Source organism: Pteropus alecto, unplaced genomic scaffold (genome assembly GCF_000325575.1).
Source record: "Pteropus alecto unplaced genomic scaffold, ASM32557v1 scaffold95, whole genome shotgun sequence".
Classification (NCBI taxonomy): domain Eukaryota; kingdom Metazoa; phylum Chordata; class Mammalia; order Chiroptera; family Pteropodidae; genus Pteropus; species Pteropus alecto.
In genome coordinates this window covers 5,693,276-5,699,669 of record NW_006441071.1, presented here as the reverse complement: position 1 = coordinate 5,699,669, position 6,394 = coordinate 5,693,276, and positions in this window count along the sequence as shown.

The following is a 6,394-nucleotide window of genomic DNA, read 5'->3' as shown; positions in this document are numbered from 1 at the left end:
AGGAATGGGAAGGTTGGATCTACTACATGTAGAGTTTGGGCTTGTGCTACAACTTGCTTTGTAGCCTGAAAGGCCTATTCTATCTCGGGGGTCCAATCCCGCTGGATATCCCATTGTACTAGATGGTGCAGGGGTTGCATCAAGGTCAAGTGGGGAATGAACACTCTCCACAACCCTAGCAGTCCCAAATAGGTTTAGAGCTGCTTCACAGTTTTGGGTCGGGGATATGCCTGTATCTTGTCAATCACCACTTCCGGCATTACTTTTGTCTTACCTGACCAGATAACTCCCAAGAATATGATAGAGAATCCAGGTCCCTGGACCTTGTCCTCATTGACTGCCAAACCCCAGTTCGTGAGAGCTTTCAAGCAGGCTGCTTCTAGTTGTGTAAGAGAATCAGAGGTTAGCATTATATCATCAATGTAATGATACAAGTGCACTGCGAGCGGTCGTTTCCATGTGGCTAAACCTTGAGCCACGAGACCATGGCACAAGGTGCAGATAGCTCTGGGGAAGGACAAGGAATGTCCACTGTCGCTCTTCCCAGGGAAGGCAAACTGTTCTTGACTTTCTGGGGCTATGGCAATAGAGAAAAAGGTATTTGCCAAGTCCATCACATAATGATATTATCCAAGTTCATGTGACGATCGGTCCATAATGTCTGTGACGTGCAGTATGACCGCATGCAGGGGTGGCATAACCTTATTCAGCTCCCAATAGTCAACTGTCATGCACCAGGAGCCATCAGGCTTCTTCACTGGCCACACGGGGGAGATGTACGGACTATGAGCAGTATGAATAACCCTGGCTTCTTCCAGCTCCAGAATGGTACATCCTATTTCCTCATGGCTGCCCAGTAGGCAATACTGTTTTGTGTTCACTACCTAGGTAGCCTGGGGCAACACCAATTGGGCATGTTGTGGACATCCCTGGATAATAGTTTTCACCACCTGGATGTGAAGGTGGAATTCACCAGCAGTGTTATTCACAGTCAAGTCCCACAAAACATCAATCTCCAAAATATACTCCTGTATGGGGGATATACACTTGGTACATCTAAGGAGGCAATCTGCCGAAACCAGTGTCACAGGGACCTGCCACACACGAATGATTCGACCCCCATAGCCTTCTATGGTCTCAGTGGGTCCGGGAAACTCGTCCGGATTCCCATAAAGCAGGGTGCTATTAGCACCCGTGTCCACGAGGGCTAATACCCCCTGCACATTGTGGGGGGACCAATATGTAGTCAGTTCCACACACAGCCTGAGGTCAACTGGCTCCCCTGCCAACTGGGTGTCCTGGCCAAATCCCTAATCAGGGAGATAATCGGCTAACCACAACTCACGGGTTGTGGCTTTCCTGGGAATGGGTGAATTGCTGGTCAGGGCACAGATGATTCAAAGCGACACCAGCACTTCATTAGGTTGCTGCTCAACCTTTTCTGTAGCAACCCCTGCCTCAAGAAGATCAAAGCACATCTGCCTGCAGCTCACTTTCAGGAACGGGCTGGGAGCTGTTCCACCCTCCCTTTCAGCCCTGCCTCCATCCATGCACCAGCCAGCTTTGGAGTGCAGGGGGCAGCCCTGCACGCACTTGGGTGGAATGCTCCTTTTGTTTCACTTCCCCATCTCCGCAACCTAGCCATGGCGGACGTCACCTCGTGGATCTGCCTATCCACATAAAGGGCCAGCAGTGCTGCCATGGTGCTGAAAGTACTGGCCGGGCCAGAGGTCATCAAGTCCTTCATACGAGTTGTAAACACCTCTTCATCGGAGCTAGTGTACTAGGCACAAAACATCATCTGTTGCATGCCTATTTCCTGAATTATCTGGACCAGATCTAAACACGTGGTCCATCTGCTCACTGTCTCTGGCAGCTCCCCAGGGTGGGCCTACACTGTCTGGGCAGTGGACATGAGCCAATTAATCAGGAAGCGATTGCCTGCATCCCGCGGTCTATGGGCCACATTCCCGAGGTGCTGCCTGAGGGACAGTATCACTGTTACGGAGGCCAGCTGAGCCATCTCTCCCAGAGATAATTCAGTCCCTTCGGCCCCATCATCCCACAGCTGCAGCAGCCACCCTAGTACTGTCTCCCCGGCTCTCTGCCTTACCTGTTTTGTCAGGTCTCAGAGTTTGGTGGGGGTGTACTAGATTGTGGTGGTATGCATTTTAGCCTGGGGCGGGGGTCACCACCAGCTTGCTCCCACCCCCGGGGCCAATGGCTCTTCCACTTCAACCTGCTGCCATATCACCGGCCATGCCTACCGCGGTATCCCCAGCAGGCTCCCAGATCGAGACGATGGCAGTGACCCGTCAGGGCCCTACAGCATGCGTTCCTTTGCTGCCAGCTGCTTTTCCAGCACTTCTTCCTGACGTTGCAGCTGCTGCACCTAATGAGCCTGGTCATGAACCTCCAGGCTGGCCTGCCACTGCACCGCCAGGAACATCCAGGCCACCCGACCCACTGCCTCCCAGTGAGTGGTCAGAACATTTGGCTCCAGCATCTCCAGGGCTTTCTGGACATCCTCCGGACTGGCTTCACTCCATCCCAATCTTCTGGGGGTGTCCGCGTGGCCAGATACTCAGCCACAGGATAGCACTGGGAGGCAGGGGGCCACACATTTTCCACCCAGGTATCCTCTACCCAGGGACCATCAGGAGCGGTGGGGGCCATATTCACTTCATCCTGCCAGCTACGCCAAGTGTCACCACAGAGCTGATCAAGAAGGGAAGTTTTCGGTGGTAAGATGCCCAGTTAGAAGAATGCATGAGCAGCCAATATGAGAATGAAATGGCAGGCTCCAACTTTATCGTGGAGGGTGTGCTTCTGCATTAGGGGACTGCACATGGGCTTTATATATGTCAGAGAACAACAGTGTCATTCTGCCACACGTGCATGATACAATAAGCTGAATCATGTTTACATGAGCTAGGCGCAGACACCCTACTACATTAATGTAACATTCTAAATCCGGGGTCCAATTCCTAGCCGCGAGGCTGGATCACAGCCAGACCTAGGTACAGCCAGTCTTGGGTCCCACAACCCCCATCAAAACACTGCACAAATTCTGCCCCCTGCCTCTTTTTAAAAACACCTCAGTGGTTTTTAGTATTTTCACTATGTTGTGCAACCATCATTGCTCTATAGATTTGTTTTAAAAGAAAGCCTTATATCACAACCATACATTTTTTAAAAAACATAACACTTGTCATAATTAGAAGGTAACAGAAAAACATGACAATGAAAAGAAAACCATGTTATTCGGTTCCTGATAAATAGTGCTGCTTATTGAAGGCTTTAGGCTAGAGGCCCATTATACGTGCTCAAGAGCGAAGTCATCAAGGGTTACGCTGATGCTGAGCAAACGGATTTCCCCTTTCTCATGAATTTTCAAAACAGCTGAAGGAGAAAACTTTTCTTCAAACACATGATTCAAAAATAGTATTATTCAATGTCGAGTCCACTTAAAAATCACTGGTGACATATGTTGTACACTTTGAGAGATAGTGTCTTAGGTATTTCCTACTGTGTGTACGCCTGGTCTTCCTTTTGACAGGATACCTGCATCTACTTAATTTTCTTTAGCTCTCTTCTTATTTTATTCTTCATGATTACATTATACCAGCCACAGCAAATGCCACATAGAGAATAGCGGAGAAACTCAACTGACACAGAATCAAGGTCCTTGGCTTATGGTCCCAGCTGAGTTATTCTAGCATCCTCAGCCATTCCAGCCACCCCAGCCAAGGTCCCGGACATCACAGAGCAATAACAGCTGACTAGCAATGCTATTTCCAAATTACTGATCCATAAAACTGTAAGTATAACAAAATAGTTATTGATTTTTGACACTGTATTTTGGGGTGATTTGTAACACAAAAGTATATCAGAGAAAGAGTCATAGGGTAGCCATTTGTCCTGGTTTGCCCCAAAAGCTCCAGTACACACCTATTGTCACAACATCATTATGAACAATGCTGGTTTCACCTTCTAAAGAGTCCTTGTTTGGATGATAATTACATGTTCGCCTTGTTATTATGCCATATTCTGTACTTAAACTATGGTCTTGTCAAGTTCTTTTGTCTTATAGTATCTTAAATTCTGTAGGATGGGAGGAAGAGACACTCTCAAAAAACATTCAGAATTCTTTATGCATGCATGTAAGAAGAGAGGTATTTAAAGATAAATTTAAAGAAAATTTCTCAACTGGTGATACTGAAAGGCAACATACCAGAATTTTGTTTACATTCTGATATTTGGTAATGACAGAAAAAGGAGTAAGGAAGAGCAGTTAGATAGCAATGATCCTATGTTTTAAGACTAAAGGACAAATTAAGTGTTCATAGATGAAGAAAGACAGTGTTGTTCAAATTTAATAACAGCTATTACTTCTTAAATGTATCTACATAGTGAGTACAGCTACATGCATTATTTCATTTAATCTACACAACAACTCCAACAGGTAGGTACAATTATCACCCCCATTTTACATGTGAGTAAACTGAGGCTTAGAGAGGTTAAATGAACTGCACTAATATTCAATGCTGATAAATAGGAGAGCAAGCATGCGTGCCCAGGCAGTCAGATTCCAGAGCCTGTTCTCTCGGTCTTTAGCATGTAATGTCTCCCTATTAATGTATAACACAGAAAAATGAATTTGTAAGCACCTAAAAGATCATAGGATACTAGCTAAAATATTTATTATGTAAAGAAAATTAATCCATATTTTCTGACAAATTTAGTTCCTTTGAATGAATCTTTTTCTCTTCTGTTACATTCTGACAACTTTTCCAGGCATAGAAAAATCAAAGATTATTGGGTGTCTTGTCTGTAGTAACTTCAATTTTGAGATGCTTGACACTTTACCAATACTTAAGTTAACAATATTTTACTTAGAATCTATACTAATTATAGCTGCATATTACACTGTTTAGAATGTACGTTATTCCTAATCGGCCACATCAGCATCACATATAGTTCTGCAGGGGCTGGTTCTCAGCCTGATACTTTTCAATTTTTTTTTGAATAGTAACTTATATTTCCTGTGATACTGAAAGTGACACAGAAATCGTATTTGGATCTTAAAATGACAAAGGTAAAAAAAAATGAATGATTACGTGGCAAAGGCTCAGGAATTGAATTCTTGGAATAATTATATTTGCACATATAAAAATTATTTTATTCAAGCATAGTCTACCACAGAGGAAAGACGGAATGCTACAATTGCTGGAAAAATATTTACTAGTAATTTCCAATTAGAAAGCCTCAACATCTTTTCTCATTAGGGAGAAGTTCACCTTGAACTCAAATCTGAATACCACTCTTCCCAACAAAAGAAACCAAGTACACATCTCTTTTCCTTGCTGTAACATGGGGCAGGACTCTCCTCTAGCCAGAACAAAGAAAGAACACAAAGCACTTGCATTAGAGAGACAAATAACTTCATGTTGTACACAGAGAAAAAAAGAAGCCAGACATTTTGCAGAGTGATACAGTTGAATAACAGCAAATATCAAAAGAGATTTCTATGGTCATGTACAGTTCTAAATACATGAAATATACTAACTCACTTAATCTTCTTAATGACACTAGGTGTTAGGGATGATTTCTATCTCCATTTTGGAGAAAAGTTAAGTAAATTTCCCTAAATTAGAGTGCCAAGATTTGGACCTAGACGGTCTGTTCTTAGAAGCATAACATTATGCTACTTGTCAGAACAAAAAGTATATATTTCAAGTGAAATTTGAACAAAACATGAAAGCCCGATGGGCATAAGCAGAGAACATGAATCAGGCAAAGCAAGTAGGAGACAGAGGGTTCTAAATGAAAAAGAAGATAGAAAGAATAAAGCTATCTTCCTCTTGCCCTATATAAGAGTTTTGGGGAAAAAAATCCTAGTTCAGGGGTAATAGGTAGAAGAAGGAGAAAGAGAAGGGGGAAGGGAAAAAGAAGAATGGAAAAGGGAGGGATGGAGGAAGAGAAGGAGGGAGGGAGTTATTAAAAATAAATATCAGAAACCCACAGAATAGAATTTACAATGCACTGTGTAGAATGTTTCAGTAAGCCATGTATTGTATCATCCATAATTCTGTTACTCTCAATAAATCCTTTTGTTTTCTAAATAAAATGCTGAGTTACAATTCCATGATTTCAGGAGATAGATTTTTAGACTGGGCAGACCCATATGGAGACTGGCAGCCAAAATTGGAGAGCTTAAGTATTCAGCAGCACCCATTAGGGAATGTGACCTTAACAGGGACTATTTCTCTCTCTGTGGTTGTGCTCTGTATTATAGAAAGTGACTTAGAAAGATCTCCACATCATAATAGCTAAAGTTTAATACAAGCCAACAAGCCAACAGCCAAAGAACGGGGTTGGCGGTGGGGCGGGG